Below are 18,028 nucleotides of genomic sequence, written 5' to 3' on the forward strand. Positions count from 1 at the left end.
ACCCAGACCCAAAAAGATGAATATGGTTTGTACTCACTCATTAGTGGATTCTAGACATAAACAAAGGACATTGAGCCTATAAATCATGATCCTTGAGAAGCTAAATAGCAATATAGACATTTTAAAATGGATATGAAAAACCAGCTTTTCTATGCCTTTTTATTTAAATCTGAATGCATCTGAAAGTAAATCCCAGTCATGATGTTATTTGATTTGTTAATGTGTGTGTGGTGGGGCATGGAGTTCTTTTCAAAGGTTGAAAAGTCTGTAAAAAAAGTATTCAAATGAATCCGATGGTTGCAGTTCTCCACCAAGGTGCATTCAATGTAGCAAAAGGAACCAGTATCAGCTTCTAGTTCCTGTGACTTAGGGAACCAGACACAGGGCTGGGATACCAATAGGAATGTGCTCATGTTCTTTAACTCTTGTGTTCTCTGCTTTCATCTCTGTACCAGGGAGTTAAAAAAAAGTCCTTTACTTCAGATACAATTATTGACTAATTAAAAAAAAATGAAATGCATCAAGAATAGGATTTCACTTTGTAAATATAAAATGCAAAGTTCTAGTGGGCTTAATAGAACTTTGTGTGTTATAAGTGCCAAATATGTATAAAATGGAAAAATATTGTGTAAAAAGGAAATAAGAGTGTTGGGTATCTAATATCCTATGAAAAATTTAACATTGAATCACCTGAATACATTTTATCTCAGTTATTCTGCATAGATAGCTATTTAGAAATATCAGCTAAATACACAACACATTAAGCATACGTTTTGACTATATGATATTTTAATCTTCGCTCAACCGTAGTTGCCAGGTATTTTTGTATAGATGCTTCTTTCACAGTAAGATTAAGAAAATGTGTTGTGATCTCCTGAGTAAACTGGGAGGGAGGGCCCAAGTAAGGGGATGGGAATATGAGGGATCAAGAAGACAGAGTTGGGGGAGGGGCAAAGATGGAGAGCAATGAAAAAGGTACCTGTTTTTTTTTTTTAAAAAAATCTTTATTATTATTTAATTGAAATTTACATACCAATCCCAGTTCCCATTCCCTCTCCTCTTTCCAGTCCTTCCACCTTCCTCCCTATCCCCAATCCACTCCTCAGAGAGGGGAAGGCTTCCCAGGGGAAGTCAATAAAGTCTAACACATCACTTTGAGGCAGGACCAAAGCCCTCTCCACTCTAGCTAGACTGAGCAAGGTATCCCTGCAAAGAAAATGGGCTCCAAAAAGACAGTTCAAGCAGTAGGAATAAATCCTGGTTTCACTGCCAGTGACCCCATAGACTGTCCCAATTATACTGACCCCAAAGACTGTCCCTATTATACAACTGTCATCCACATTCAGAGGGTCTAGTTTGGTCCTATGCAGGTTCCCCAACTGTCAGTCCAAAGTCAGTGAGCCCCATTAGCTCGGGTAAGCTGTTTCAGTGGGCATCCCCATCATGGTCTTGAAGCCTTTGCTCATATTATTGCTCCTTCCTCCCTTTGACTGGGCTTTGGGAGTTCAGTCCAGTGCTTTGTTGTGATTTCTATATTTGCTTCCCTCAGTTGCTGGATGAAGATAGTCATCAAGCTGACTGCAAGGCAAGGCCAGTTCATGCATCCTATCTACTGTTGCTTAAGGTATTAGCTGGGGTTATCCTTGTGGATTCCTAGGAATTTCCTTAGTGCCAGGTTTCTTGCTAACCCCATAATTGCTCCCTTGATCAACAGATCTCCTTCCTTGCTCTCGCTCTCTGTCCTTCCCCCTTCTACCACATATCAGACCAAGGAGTGATCTCCAAAACATATAAAGAAATCAAGAAACTAGACATCAAATACCAAACAATCCAATTAAAAAATGGGGTACAGATCTAAACAGAGAATTCTCAACAGAAGGATCTCAAATAACTGAAAGACACTTAAAGAACCGCTTAACATCCTTAGCCATCAGGGAACTGCAGATCCAAATAACTCTGTAATACCATCTTACAGCAGTCAGAATGACTAAGATCAAAAACACCAATGAAACCTGGTGATTGTGGTACATGCTTTTAATCCTAGCACTCAAAGGCAGAGGCGGGCAGATCTATGTGAGTTTGAGGCCAGCCTGGTCTACAAGTGCTAGTTCTACAACACACCCCAAATCTACAGAAAAGCTCTGTCTTGAAAAATGAAAACCAAAACAACAACAAAAACCCAACGGCCTATGCTGGAGACGATGATGAGTAAGGGGAACACGTTTCCATTGCTGATGGGAGCGCAAAGTTGTACAGCCACTTTGGAAATCATGTGGCAGTTTCTCAGAAAATTGGGATGTAGGTTCTATGATGACAATTAGGGTAGTCACTAATCTGATTAAAGGGGAAGGACCTTTCAGACACCTTCTCCACTATTGCTAGGAGTCTTACCTAGGTTCATCCAGTAACTGATAGAAACAGATGCAGTGACCCACAGCCAAACACTGAGCTGAACTCCTGGAGTTCAGTTGAAGAGAGGGATAAGGGAACATATGAACAAGGTGGGGAGGTCAAGATCATGATGAGGAAAACCACAGAGACAGCTGACCCGAGCTAGTGGGAGCTCACAGATTATGAACTGACAGCTGGGTAACTGCATGGGACCAAAGAAGACCCTCTGAATGTGAGTGACACTTATGTAGGGAGAGGGGATGTCAGTTGCACTGGGGCTTATCTCAAGTGCACGAACTGACTTTTTCTAGCCCATTCCCTATGGTGGGATACCATGCTCAACCTTGATACAGGGGTGGACTTGGGTGGGTGAAGGGACTTGGTCCTGTTTCACGTTGGTATCCCAGACTCTGTTGACTCTCCAAGGAAGGCCTTATTCCCTCTAAGGAGGGGATGTGGGGTAGAAAGGAGGGAGGAGGAGAGGAAGGGGAGGGAGAGGGAACTGGGGTTGGTATGCGAAATGAAAAGTAAATTTTTTAAAATAAAAAAATATGAAGAAAAAAGTAGACATGTTGTGTGTTACTATATATATTGTACACTGGGACACACTGATCTCTAGCACAGTTCAGCTCCACAGTCTCCCCTGGGTTCCTGATGGCTGTTGTGTATCCTCCATGACCATAGTGATTGTTCTTGAGAAAAATAATTTTCTCAGTGATGCAAAAACAAGGCTACATTGAATTAACTCAATGACACTGAAATTTTTCTTTAAAGTGTTCAAATTCCTGCAATTGTGAGGGATGCTAGCCCTGAGTTTCTCCCTAAAACACTTGCCAGTTCTATTTGAAAGAAAAGCAAGCAGTTGATATCTGCCCAGCAGAATAGCAAAAGTGCTTTCAGCAGGGCCAAACCAAGAAGACAAAAGAAGAAGCAATTAAACAGAATCCTAAACAGAATCACTGGCATCTTTTGCTCTTCCTATGGGTGAGGGAAATAGAAACTACAGCAAGCAGTTACCATGAGCTGTGTGACTGGTTTACTGAACCTGTGTGGCCTGCAGAACTTGTCCAGGCATCTTGTGACAGCTCTTGTTTCATTCGAGTGCACTGTTCAGTTGTCTGTAGAAAACATGAAAGGTTCACAATATCTCATAAATGGAGGATTATGAGATTTGAGGCCTTCACTCTCACTGTTCCATCGACAAAGTAATAAAGTGTGTACAATCTAAGAGTTTGATTTTTGCTTGTTTGAAATCCTGTTGAGGAGTCTCTAAGTGTATCACAGTGACACCTGGAGGGCAGGTTGTGAAATTCCCATAGTTGAGAAGGGACTATGGACACCTTGACTATTTTTTTAACTTTCTATTTATTCTTTGTGTCTTTCACATGGTGCCTCCTAACCCTATTTCATCTCCCTAACACCCCCAATAAAGCAAAATAAAATTTAAAAGAAATAAGAAAAAAAGGAAGAAGGAAAAATCTTGTAATGGAAGCTGCAGTATAATAAAGTGAGTCATGCAATAACCCCCTGCAGGTGTTTGTTGTAAAGAATTACTGGTCTCGTTCGAGGTCCCTGGTCTCTGCTACTCTATTGATGCTGGTACCTCACTGGGACTCTTTCTGGGCATCCTGTTATTGCCCTGCTTGATACTACTTTAAATGCTCAGACATTTATGGGTTTTGCCCTAAAGCATGTACAAGGCTTGGCTCTTGTGGCACAAGCATCTCTTTGATTTGCCATTCAGTTTCCCCCCTTAATATAGGAATAATCTTTTATTGAAATCTCGGATCTCAGAGCACTAAGAGTAATTCCTCTCTATGCATCAGGGCATGCATGTAGACCAATGCCAGGTGTTTTCTTGGAAAAACGTTCTTTGGGTCCCATTTTCAGCTTTCCTGATCTCCAATACGTCATTGTGTCACATAATGAACGCATCTTTCTCTAGCCATCTTCATAGCTCCGTTTTCCAAGACAATGAAGGGAAGTCATTGCTTATTATCCAGATAGAGTTGGTGGTTTTCTGTTCATTGTGAATCATGTTGGCTTAAATTGGTACACAATCAGTTTCCATTCTGCTAAGGTCATCAATCGGCTCTTTTGAGAATAGCTTTTAATTTTGTTTTGGCAGTTAGTGAATAGATTCTCAAAGGTCAGATTACCTTGCTTATCTAAAACTGGAATTTCTGGGTGCAGAGTTATGTGGTGATGTTTAGACATTATTATTTGGAAAAAATAATAGTAACATTTGAATGTGGCATGCCTGCCTCTGTATTGCTCTGATCAAGGAAGGTAATGCATAAAAAGATATTGCTAAAACAGAGTTATGCAACAAGGCATTTCAACTTCTAAGGCTGAATTGTAGTGATTAGAATTGAATTACTGGAACTACATTTAAAAGTGGGTTTCAAGACACAGTTTATACTTGAGACAAGTTGTTCTTCAGCTTCATTTTATTGAAGAAAGAAAATTTCCATTCAGTAACATAACCACAAAAACAGACCAATTTATCAGGAGAATGCAGAAGATATTTTGTCAAACACTGATAGTTTGCAAAGATATACATTTTCTCTTACTTATCTTAGACAACAGAATAAATGTAATGTATTCTTAGTTGAACAGTCCGGGAAACATTTTTGCCTTACATACATTATACCTGCATTCAGTGTTATTATCAGGCTAGAGAATTTTAAATTGGAAAGGAACAATAAAATCATCTAACTGAATGCCATAACTTCACAAGTGAAAAAGGCATGGCTGAGAGATACAAAATGACTTCACTTAATAGCAGAGCAGGTAAGAAAAGCATAACTAATATCTGATCTCTTGACTACTATTAATGCAATTTCTACCACATACTTAAAACTATCTCTGTTTTGTAAGGATGTAATTACAATATTTTATTTACTACATTTATCTGTGCCTTTGCATTGCCCAAGAGAGCTGGCATATTCTCTAAGTAAAGACAAATGGTACTGTTTATTAATGCAACAAAGATCTATCACATCCCTGGGGGATGTAAGCATCAACGTTAAAGAACTTCTTTACATGGGGAAACATTATTTTTCTGGATAAAAAGGAAGAAAGTAGGCAATTACCCATGAGCATGGTAAGTGATAAAATGTAAAGACGATGATTTGGTTAGGGACTAAGGGAATGATTGAAGCTTGCACACAGCAGGTGAGTCACATAATGGCTTTGTCTTTAAGTTGAAACTTACATGGTTTGTGGTTGTTACCACAATGAAAGAGGCCAGAAATGTGTTCTAGGATTAGACAGCAGAGTGTGCAAAGGCTCAGAAGCAAGACATGGTGGTCATACTAGGTATTGCTCTCTTTGCTGTGACAAAATACTCAACAGAACAACTTAAGAAAGGAGACAGGAATCTAGACTCGCTGTTGGAGGATGCAGTTTATCATATCAGGGAAGGCGTGGTAGCTGGAGGATGAAGCAGCTGATCACATCCTGTATGCAGTTGGGGGGGCAGAGGCAGATAGATGATGGCTGCTAGCTACTCAGTTCATTTTCTCTTCTTTATTCACCCCACGACCCCAGTCCTGGCCTCTGCAGACAATGAGATTGAGTCTTCCCTCCTCACCTGACCTAACCTTAGAATTCCCTCTCAGTGTGGCTAGGGATTTGTTTCCACGGTGATTTTAAATTCTACCATGTTGACAACCATCAACACTCCCAGGCCTACCATGCCCATATGAGGGTCATGTAGTCCTTGTTCTGCTGCTGTGTGGTCACCTGTCTGGACAGATGCAGTCCCAGATTTCACTGTGATTTTAATGCTGCTAATAACCTGTTTGTCACGTTTCCCCTTCTGCTTTCATTTCTGCTCTTAACCAAACAGGTCTCATTGTTCACTGCTAAAGATGAGTGCTATTTAGTATTATGTCTTCCATTCTGCAGCAGACCAGCAAACAGACCTTTCTACTGGGCTTGCCAGATAAAATAAAGCACCTTAAGTTAAAATTTAAATGTTAAGCTTTTTTTTTTTTTAAATGGGGTTTCTCTGTGTAGTATTGGCTGTCCTGAAATGCACTCTGTAGACCAGGCTGGCCTGGACTCACAGATATTAGGCTGGCCTGGACTCACAGATATTAGCTAGCCTGGACTCACAGATATCAGGCTGGCCTGGACTCACAGATATTAGGCTGGCCTGGACTCTCAGAGATCTGCCTGTCTCTGCCTCCTGAGCTCTGGGATAAAAGGTGTGTGCCACCACTACCCCGCTAAGATTTGAATTGAAAGTGAGAAAATCTCATGAAAATTGCAGGCACTGTACTTGTAATGTGTAATCTTGAAAGTCAGCCTGATAAGAGTTATCTTAGTTACGTTGATCAAAGTGGAAAAACTAACTTTCTTTGCTAGATACCATTAGGTCCTGGACTCGAAAAATGAGAAAGCGAGCCAAGGACAGTCATATGCTATTCTTTGCTCCTTAATTGTAGGAGGAACGTGAAAAGCAATGACGATCATTTTGCTGTGACTTCCCTGTCATGATGGCATGTGACACTGAACTGTGAGCCAAAGTACACCCTGTTCTCCTTACCTTGCTTTTATCAATTGCAGGAAAACAAACAAAACAGTCACCGAAGACAATACTCTTCCTAAACTTCTGTGCATGAATTTGTATTTGAAACAGAACCTCACTATGTAGCCCATGATGGCCTTAAATTAAAAATCTTTCTGATTTAGTCTCCCATGTGCTGAGATTTACACATGTGTCACATGTTCAGTTTATTTTGATTTCTTTATTATTTCTCTGAAAGCAAAATGCCATCTTTTGGTCCTTCTAACCACATCATCTTACTTTTGATTTGTTTTAGATAGCAAAAACTCTATGTGACCAGTGAGGTTTTGCCTCCTATTAGTCGGATTGTTGTGAAGTTTGCAGTGTCCTCTGCTGGAATGCCAGATAGCATGGGTGCCTGTAGCAGGACGCCAGGGTTGAGAGTAAAGTAAGGGGTAGCACTTGGAGAAAGGATGTGGTGATGACAGGAACAAGAGGACCTCATTTCATGAGGCTGGGGATGCGGGCAAGTTTTGACTTGGAAAGACTTTTTTCTCTATAATTTTATCATTGAAGAATCTTCATAGCCTAATAAGGGCATTATACTTTGATTAATTTTATTTCTTCTATTCTCCAATGAATACAAATCGACCTCTTCTCCCACTTCTTTATGACTTGCATTCCGGCTCTTTACAGCTGCCTGGAGGATTAGGGGATTAGAAGATCAAGTAGGATATGATTTTCAGTGATTAGTGTTCTACCAATAAAAAACTCCAGAGCTCTAGTTGGAGACAATTGCTACAAAGAGTTTAATTTTATTTTCATATTGGATTTTCTCTCACATTGAGCATAATGTGGACTTTTCGGCATATGTCATAATGTAGCTCAGTCATGGAGAGTTATATGTGGGGAATATGTCTTTTAACCTTTTCCACAAAGGAGTATGAGAATGGTAACTAGCTTGATAAAACCAACTTCTGCTTTTACAGATACAGTACATAATACATATTATGTATATATGAATGGTTTCTAACTTAGTCACAAACAGTAGGCTCCACACAGGTTCTTTTTTTATTTTTATTTATTTTTAATTGAGAAAAAAAAATTCTGCCTCCTCCCAGCCTCCCACTCCTCCCGCCCTCCCCCCACCCCTCTCCCCCCTCCTCTCAAGTCTGAAGAGCAGTCAGGGTTCCCTGCCCTGTGGAAAGTCCAAAGTCCTCCCCCCTCCATCCTGGTCTAGGAAGGTGAACATCCATACTGGCTAGGCCCCCACAAAGCCAGAACAAGAAGTAGGATCAAAACCCAGTGCCATTGTTCTTGGTTTCTCAGCAACCCTCATTGTCTGCCATATTCAGAGAGACCGGGATTATCCCCTGCTTTTTCAGTCACAATCCAGCTGGCCTTGGTGAGCTCCCAATAGATCAGCCCCACTGTCTCCGTGGGTGGGTGCACCCCTCTTGGTCCTGACTTCCTTGCTCATCTTCTCCCGAAAATACTATCCTGAGTGAGGTAACCCAGACCCAAAAAGATGAACATGAGATGTACTCACTCATAATTGGTTTCTAGCTACAAATAAAGGTCAGTGAGTCTATATTTTGATATCCTAAAGAAGCTAAATAAGAAGGTGAACCCAAAGAAAAACATATAGCTATCCTCCTGGGTAGGGGAAGTAGACAAGATTGCCAGGCAAAAAATCGGGATCTTAAAAGTGGGGTGAGAGGGGGGTAAGGGGAGAAGGGGAGAAAAAAGTGAGAAGGGTAGGATGGGGGAGAACTTGGGGCAACGGGATACAGGAAGGTTGGATAGGGGAGCAGGGAAGCACATATCTTAATTAAGGGAGCCATCTTAGGGTTGAGAAGAGACTTGGACCTAGAGGGGCATCCAGGTGCCCAAGGCGAGGTCCCCAGTTAGTTCCTGGGGTAGCTGAGGATAGGGAACCTGAAATGATCCTATCCTATAGCCATACTGATGAATATTTTGCATATCACCATAGAACCTTCATCTGGCGATGGATGGAGATAGAGACAGAGACCCACACTGGAACACTGGACTGAGCTCCCAAAGTCCCACACAGGTTCTTGAATCATGAAGAGGAAGCTGTGATATACAGAGGATGAAAACTGAATGCTTGAGTGTACATTTCTTCACATTACAATGTTTGTTGACTTGCAAACATTGATGAATAATGAAAGATATACAGAGATGCTTTTAGAATCTATTTGCTTATGTGGATGGGGGAGGTGAGGCTTTTTTTATTGCAATATCAGAAGAGAGATCATGAGTTTAGGCACATTAGGTTTTAGGTTGTGACTGCATGTCCAAGTATGGAAGATGCAGCATCTAGTACCTGGACCCGTACATTCAGAAGGCAGGGAGTTGATGCTTAGCTTCTGAAGGTAACTTATGGTTGTTTACAGAAAAAAAATTAAAGGCCTAATTGAGTGAAGATTAAAACAGATTGTAGCTTCTTTATCAATGACTTAAGAGCTAACATCCATATATAAGTAAATGAATTCTTTCTGTGTCTGAGTTACTTCACTCGGGGTGTTTTTTTCTAATTACATGTTTTTACCTGTAAATTTTATGATTTCACAATTTTTAAAGTTGAGCAATATCCCATTGTATAAATGCACCATATTTTCTTTATTCATTCATCTGTTGACAGACATCTAGATTGTTTCCATTTTTGGCTATCATGAATAGAGGTGTAATGAACATGGCTGAGCAAGTGTCTTTGTAGTAGCATTAAGTGTCATTTTTAGGTATATGCCCTAGGGTGGCATATTAAAGTAGATCATTTCCCATCTTTCTGATAAACTTCCCTATAGATTTCCATAGTGACTGTAAAAGTTCACACTCCTACCAGAAATGGACGAGTGTTATTCTTACTCCACACCCTCCTGAGCATAGACTGTCCCTTGTTTTTTGTTTGTTTGTTTGGTTTTTTTTTTTGGATCTTGGCCATTCTGACTGATGTAAGATGAATTTTCACTGTAGGTTTAATTTGCATTTCTCTAATGACTAAGGATACTGAACTCTTTCTCAGATATTTGAGCTTTCTATTTTGAAGATTATCTGTTTAGATCTGTACCTCCTTTTTAATTGGGGTTAAGATTTCTTGATTTCTTTACTTCTGTTGGACTTGTAGTTGGTAAAAATCTTTTCCCGTTCTGAAAGATTTACATTGAATGATGATGTCCTTTGCAGAGAAAGAAAAACTTTTGTTTCATGAGCTCCCGTTAACTAATTGTTGATCTTATTTCCTATGATAATGGTGTTCTATTCAGAAACATTTTTATGTCACTGACTTCAACACTATCCCCCTGCCCCACTTTCTGTTCTATAAGATTCCATGCTGAGGTCTTTGATCCATTTGGAGTTGAATTTTGTTTAGGGTGAAATTAAGCGCTATTTCTATTCTTTTACAAACAACCAATTGATTTGATCAGCATCATTTGTTGATGATACTGTCTTTTCTCTACTGTGTATTTTTGGCTTCTCAATCAAAAAATGTGTGTGAACTTATATTGAGATCTTCAGTTCTATCCCATTGATCAACAAGTCTGTTTTTATGGCACTACCAAGCTGTTTTTATTACTATAGCTCTATGGTATAATTTAAGATAGGGAATGGGAATACTTTTAACTGTTATCATTCAGGAGGTTTCTTTTTTATCCTAATTTTATTGTGTTTCCATATGAGGCTGAAAATTGTTCTTTCAAGCGCTGTAAAGAAATGTGTTGGAATTTTGATAGCGGTTATAGTTAATCTGTAGATTGTATTTGGTAGGATGACCATCTTTGGCTAGGTTAATCCCATGTTCATGAATATGGAAGATCTTTCCGTCTTTTTTTATATCATTTTCAATTTCTTTTTTCAATGGCTTGAAGGTTTTTTTTTTTTAATCATAAGCCTTTTATTTGTTTGCTTGGCTAGAGTTACCCCCAGGATATTTTAAAGTATTTGAGGCTATTGTGGAAGGTGCTGTTTCCCTGATTCCTTTCTCAGTCAGTTTGTCATTAGTACATTGAAGGGATAGTGGGTTTTGTGAGTTAATTTTGTAACCAGCCAGTTTGCTGAAAGTGTTTATCAGCTGTACCAGTCTCCTAGTGGAATTTTTAGGGTCACGTATATATACTATCATATCATCTGCAAATAGCAATACTTTGATTTCTTTATTTACAATCTGTATCCTCTTGATCTCCTTCAGTTGTCTTATTACTCTAGCTAAGACTTCAAGCACCATATTGAATAGGTATGGAGAAAATGAACAACTTTGTCTTGTTCCTGATTTTAGTGGAATTGCTTTGAGTTTCTCTCCATTTAAATTGATGTTGGCTGTGGCTTCATTATAAACTGCCTATATTATATTGAGAGATGTTACTTGGATATCCCTAATTTCTCCAGGACTTTTATCATGAAGTGCTTTTAGATTTGTCAAAGGCATTTTCTTCATCTAATGAGAAGTTCATGTGTTTTATTTTTATCAGTATATATGGCAGATTATATTTATCGATTTTCATATATTGAATCATCACTGCATCTCCGGGACAATGCCTAATTGATAAGCTGGATGACATTTTTGGTATTCTTGGATTTGGGTTACAAGTATTTTATTGAGAAATTTTATATCCATGTTTGAGGCTGCACAATAGCATGAGAACAAGCAAGCTCATGCAAACTCACAGTGAATAAGCAAAATCAACCAAAACAACCTGTCAGCAGACCAAAAGCACAGTAAGTAATTATGCACACGCCTAGCCAACACAACACGCCTGCAGCAATGGCCAGTTTCAAAAGGACCAGCTGAAAAGGTTACTGCGGTAGCTTAATTTCCCTAACTCCATAAAAAACCCCCACAATTTTACAATGAAGAGTTTCTGTATTGAATCTCTCAGAGTCTGTGTTGATGCCTCCAAATTTTCTCATTCCAGACTTTACCTACCCACCCCCCCAACCCCCCATAAACAGGGATTCCGCAACAGGCAGCAATAAGAAGCCAGCAACACATGTTGATGAGGGAGATTGATCTGAAATTCTCTTTGATGGGTCTTTATGCAATTTGACTATCAGAGTAGCTGTGGTGTTGTAGAAAGATTTGGGAAATGTTCCTTCATATTCCTTCTGTTTCTATTTTGTGGAATGATTGTGGAGTGTTCACATTAATTCTTCTTTGAAAGTCTGGTAGAATTCTGTGCTAAAACCATCTGGCCCTGGGTTTTTTGGTCAGAATACTTTTATTTATTACTTCTATTTTACTAGGGTTTATAGGTTTATAGATAGTTAATTCCTTATCTAATCTTGATTTAACTTTAGTAAGTGGCATATGTCTTGAAAATTATCTATTTATTTGAGCTTTTCTAATTTGTTGGAGTGTACATTATTAAAATCCTTAAAATTCTTTGGATTTCCTCACAGTCTGTTGTTATGCCCCTCTCCCCATTTCCATTTCTGATTTTGCTAATTTGGATTTAAGTTTATTTGGATAAGGTTTTGTCAATCTTATTGGTATTCTCAAAGAACCAACTCTTAGTTTCATTGATTCCTTTTTGTTTGTTTGTTTGTTTGAGGTGGGGTTTTCTATAGCTTTGGAGCCTGTCCTGGAACTCACTCTGTAGACCAAACTGGCCTCAAACTCACAGATATCCACCTGTCTCTCCCTCCAGTTTGCTGGGGTTAAAAGATTGCATCACCACCATCTGGCATTTAACTGATTCTTAGTACTATTTTTTGTTTGTTTCTATTTTATTGATTTCAGTCCTTCATACATTATTTCATTCTTTTTTGGGTTTTATTTTTTCTGTTTTGTTCTAGAGCTTTCCGTTGTGCTAAGTCAGTCATATAAGATTGCTCCTTCTCTCACCCTCCCTCTCTAAATGTAGGAACTTAGTGGTAAAGACTTTAGAACCACTTTCTCTGTGTCCCATAAGTTTGAATATGTTGTATTTTCATTTTCTTTCAATTTTAAAATTTTTGATTCCTTTCTAAATTTCTGTCTTTACCCATTTTTTTTTCATCCTATAACAAACTGATAAGTTTCTATGAGTTTGTAAACTTTCTGTTCTTTCTATTTTGGTTGATACTTAGCTTTAAATCTATAATCGTCAGATAGGATTAGGATGGTATTTTAATATATCTCTTGGGATTTGCTCTGTGTTTATATATGTGGTCAATTTTACAGGAAGTTCCGTGAGGTCTTGAGAAGAAGGTGTATTCTTTTATGTTTGAAATATTCTGAAAATATTTGTTAGGTCTATTTGGTTTATGATGTCATTTATCTGTATCATTTTACTGTTTAGTTTTGTATGGATGACATGTTCATTGTCAAGAGTGGGTTTTTGAACTATTCATCATCACAGTTTGATGGTCAGTATGTGATTTTAGCTGCAGTAATGCTTCTTTAATTAATTAGGGTGTCCTTGTGTTTGGTATACTAAATATTTAGAATTTCACCATCTTCTTGATAGATGTTTCAATTGATGATTATGTAGGGACCTTCCTTATTTCATCTGATGAATTTACTTTGAAATTTATCTTGTCAGATATTTAAATGATTACATCGACTAGCTTCTTAGGTCAATTTCTTTGAAATATTTTTTCTATGCTTTTACCCTGAGGTGATGTCTCTCCATAACATTAAGGTGTGTTTCTTGGTTGCAGCAAAAAGATGGCTCCTTCTTTGTATCCAGTCTGTTAGTCTGAGTCTTTTTATTAGAGAATTGAGACAAAGAGATGTTGAGAATTATTAACAAGCATGTTTGTTCCTATTTTTTGTTGTTAGTGTGTGTGTGTGTGTGTGCCTGCGTGTGTGTGTATGTGTGTGCGCGCGCGCGTGTGTGTGTGTGTGTGTTTCTCTCTTACTTTGCTCTCCTGGCCTGATATTTATTTCTTGTGTTTTCTTGGGTGTGATTAACCTTCCCTTGTTGAAGTTTGTCTTCTATGGGTTTGGATTTGCAGAAAGACACTGCTTACATTTGATTTTATCATGGTTGTTGAGGGAAGGAGGCTGTAAGAGAAGACCTACGTGATCTGCTAGAGACGGGGCAGAAAGGAAGGAGAAACTGCTGTAGGTGATTGGTTACAGAGCTAAAGATGAGACTGTGGAACTGGATTTTGAGGTGAGAAGAAGAGATAGAAATTCTGAGGATTGCCTACCTATTTCTCTGACTGGCTTTTCTGGCTGGTGTGAGTTTTTTATTTTTTCTTGAATTTTACTTTTCTTTACTCCCTCTCCTTCTCTGGAAACGTTTTTGAGTAACACAAGGTAATAATTAGTGCTATAAGACAGGGGAAAAGTACGTATGGCTTACATGAACTTGTGATAGAAAATTAATTCCAGCCACTTGTAAAGTTTAGCAAATAATGTTCCACTGAACAATTTGGGTTCCGTTAATAGATTACTAACATAGATGATGCAATAACAAGATTGCTGGTGCTTTTGAGAACAGAATCTCTTCTGAGGAAATGAAATATATTTGAATTTGAGCAGTTGGTATGAAAATATGTTACAGCTGAAATTATATGCTTCAAAACATGAGCAATGAGGCAGAATTGAATTTGCTCTCTTCTGCCGACAAGATATCACTAACAGGGTGACAGTCACAAGCACGTTTATTGCCCTTACTTAAGAAATGTCAAATCTGGCATATTCACCAAAGTAGCAGTTTTCTTTATGTTTAGCTACTGAGATCTCTCACCCAAGACATATTCGTTTTAACAGGTTAATGCTGATTTTTTTCCAAGTTGCTAATGGAAGGAGCCCATTGCTGCTGGTGTGTTTAGAATGGTTAAAGCTTGTGTTTGCATTCCTTCAACTCTACATACAATGTTCACATTTTTGAACATACACTCTCTTGTGATAAGCCTCTTGTTGGTTCCTGCCTGCTCGGAACTGAAATAATCACACAGAAACCATATTATTTAAATCACTGCTTGGCCCATTAGCTTTAGCTTCCTATTGGCTAACTCTTACATCCTAATTTAACCCATCTCCAATAATCTGTGCATTACCACAAGGTCCTGGCCTACCAGCAAGGTTTTAGCAAGTCTCTGGCAGCAGCTCCATGGCTTCTCTCTCACTTCATCTCCTTTCTCCAGCATTCAGCATAGTTTTCCCCACCTAGCTAAGTTCTGCCTTGCTATAGATCCAAAGCAGTCTATTTATTTATTAATGATAATCACAGCATACAGAGGGAAATCCCACATCAACACTCCCTTTGAAATGTTCAGCTAACTTCACCTGTATAACTATGTGTGTTGTGTAGTAAAAGGAGCGGCAGGCTGCATCCTGCCACTCTACTCCCGGCCACCCCCGAAATAATTACACAGAAACTGTAGTCATTTAAACACTGCCTGGCCCATTAGTTCTAGCCTCTTGTTCTCACACCTTGATTCAACCCATTTCTATTAAATCTGCGTATCACCACGAGCTCGTGGCTTACCGGGAAAGATTCAACACGTCTGACCTGGCAGTTTTATGGCAGGCGGCTCTCTGCCTGCCTCCTTCCTCCCAGCATCCAGTTTTCTTTTTCCCACCTATCTAAGTTTTGCCCTATCAAAAAGCCAAGGCAGTTTTCTTTATTCAACCAATGAATGAAACACATAGAAAACACATATGTTTTCTACATAGAAAGAAGAACCTCCTACACCATTGTTGAAAAAAACTGACACAGGAACGTAAATGTGTCAAGAAAACAAAACAAAACAACCCCTCCAACCTAAACATTAATCTATCTTCTTAGGAGAACCTTTATAAAAGTAAAATTTGACATGATAAAATAAATGAAAAATGATGAAAGGTAACATATCTACGAAATAAAATATTAATAAAATATTTGTATATGGTATGTGTTGTAGTTTGCCAGTTTAAAACTTCTGAAATCAACAAGATTTAATATTATAACTTTCATAACTACATTAATGTCTCAGAAGGGAAGAACAGTGTTATAGTCATCACTATAGACTCTGGCCTTTCTGGGAAGGAACTGCATCACAAGATGGGAGACTGGATGGATTCCCCGCTCCCAGCTGCTGGGAGGTGTGTTGTGATTGGTCACAGAACTGAGATGAACCCAAGATTCATTGGCTGCATGTTCAACCCCAATGAAGATAATGGAGAGACAAGAAAGGTTTCCAAGTTCTGAGTTCAGTGTATTTAGTGCTTTCTTGTATTAGGGTAGGTTTCTAAGATTCTATCTCTGGGAAAATGTGGGCAGAGAGTACATGATAAGTTTTGTATTATCCCTTAGACTTAACGTGATTCTACAATTATCTTAAAATAAAGAGAGTTTAATAAAAACTCTCAATTTAAAAGTTGTTTTTTTTTTTTTTGGTTTTTCGACAGGGTTTCTCTGTGGTTTTAAGTATATGTTAAGCCTGCAAACTTCCTTCTATACTTTTGGGATTAGGTTATCACTTGTCCAATGTGTGAAACTTGCACATGGAGTATTAGAAAATAAATACAGCAGGAGGAATGTAGAAGTAGATGTGGGTTTTGTGCTTTATGTTGCTGTTATTGTTCCTCTGGCTGCTTGTGAGCCCCTGGTTCTTTATGGTGTAACAGTTCTATATTTCCCTTAATTACAGGTATATAAAGAAAGAGACAGGATACAACCTCGTTCTGCTTTCTGACATTGAAGTGTCTATTAGTAATTTAAGTTAGAAATTAATTTATTTTATAATCTCTCTTTAAAAGACTTATTTTTGTTGATTTGGTGCTCAATTCACCTGCTGAGGATGCTTAGAAGTGACAAAAATAAAAAGTAAAAACCACCTGATTTGATCAGAAACAAATAGACGTGAAGGAAGATCAGAGGAGATGAACCAGTATTCATCATCATGTTTGTATGAGAGTGCTATCGTGGTTGTGGAAAATGAAAATACAGCTACATGCCTGAAAGGAAAACCAGTACTTTTGTTTTTTTCAACATTTCAGAAGGTCGAGGAGATGGGTTTAGAGTTAAGGGCACACCAAGAGGAACGGATTTGAAATAAAACATTTGAGAAGTACTTTAAAACCTTTGGACTGCTCTAACAAACACGCTGAGCTGTGAAGGTTATTAATGGTAGAAACCCATTTGTCACTGTTCTAGAGGTGAGAAGTGCAAGTTCAAGGCAGATAAAACTTACGAGTGTCTGCTTTCTGGACCACTGATGGGTGTCTTTGTGCTAAAAGTTCAGATGTTTTCTGTGAGGGCCCACACATGTGAGCCCGTTCCACCTTTTGGGTTTAGTTTTGCTCTTTCAAAGTTGTTGACAGCAGCTGTGGCTACAAACAAGAGATTCTGACCTAGGGTGTGGTTAATTAGTATTTTAGGCATAGAGGTGGATCCACTCCATCTGGACGAAAGGTCGGAGAATTTAAGTCTATTCCTTATATCATGTTATGAAATCTGTTGCCTTCCCCTCCCACTTTGAGGTGAAGTATATAAGCAGGTGGACAATGAACGAGGAAAGATTCAGTATTCAATGAAAGTCCCTCCCGATGCTGTTCTGTGTTTCTGTCTCTTATATCTCTTATATCTCTGTTCCTTTTGCTTAATAATTCTAATCCTCATGCTCCTACCCTGGAACATATAGTTTTCTAGGTTAAAAAGTTTATAAAATAATGTTGCAGAAGACCAAGTTAAACTGCAGTAATATCTGCTTTTGATAAAGGAAGCGTCATCTATGTGCAGTGTTCAAGGAGTCTGCAGCAGTGAAGTAATGGCCTAGGTCTGCACTTTGTCCTGTTCACTCAATTTCCAGGGGAACTTTCAGAATCTCAGTTCATAATGTCACTTAATTTTACAGGTATAATCATTTAATTTAATAAAAATATTAAAGTTTTGCATGTTTGCATGCCTTTTCTATGTTTAGACATACACATGTGAGCACTGTTGTGCTATACTTGGCCATGCTATGCAGTGTCGTAATACATTTGTGACTATAATCAATAAGCTATGCTATAGAGGCAGCATATGTAATGTTATGTATTGTCGAAGTTTATATATTATGTTGACATATGACAGCACCGCCTCACAGAAAAGTTATTAGAATTTTTCTCTGTGATTAAATGGCACATGACTATAATAAAATAATAGGCATACAAGGAAAGAATATAGTATATATATATAATATTAT

General features: G+C 38.4%; 1 protein-coding gene across 2 annotated transcripts in view; it reads left to right on the forward strand.

Annotated features, from left to right (window-relative positions):
- The first annotated feature begins 13,689 nt into the window (after positions 1-13,689).
- Positions 13,690-18,028, forward strand: part of Clvs2 (clavesin 2) — an 88,816-nt gene continuing 84,477 nt past the window's right edge. Inside the window, exon 1 of one of the 2 annotated variants that reach the window (XM_026787389.1) lies at positions 13,690-13,701. The gene's annotated coding sequence lies outside the window, so the exon portion shown is untranslated. The remainder of the gene's footprint in view (positions 13,702-18,028) is intronic. The other variant, XM_026787390.1, reaches the window with a different exon arrangement.

The sequence above is a fragment of the Microtus ochrogaster genome, linkage group LG9 (genome assembly GCF_000317375.1).
Source record: "Microtus ochrogaster isolate Prairie Vole_2 linkage group LG9, MicOch1.0, whole genome shotgun sequence".
NCBI lineage: Eukaryota > Metazoa > Chordata > Mammalia > Rodentia > Cricetidae > Microtus > Microtus ochrogaster.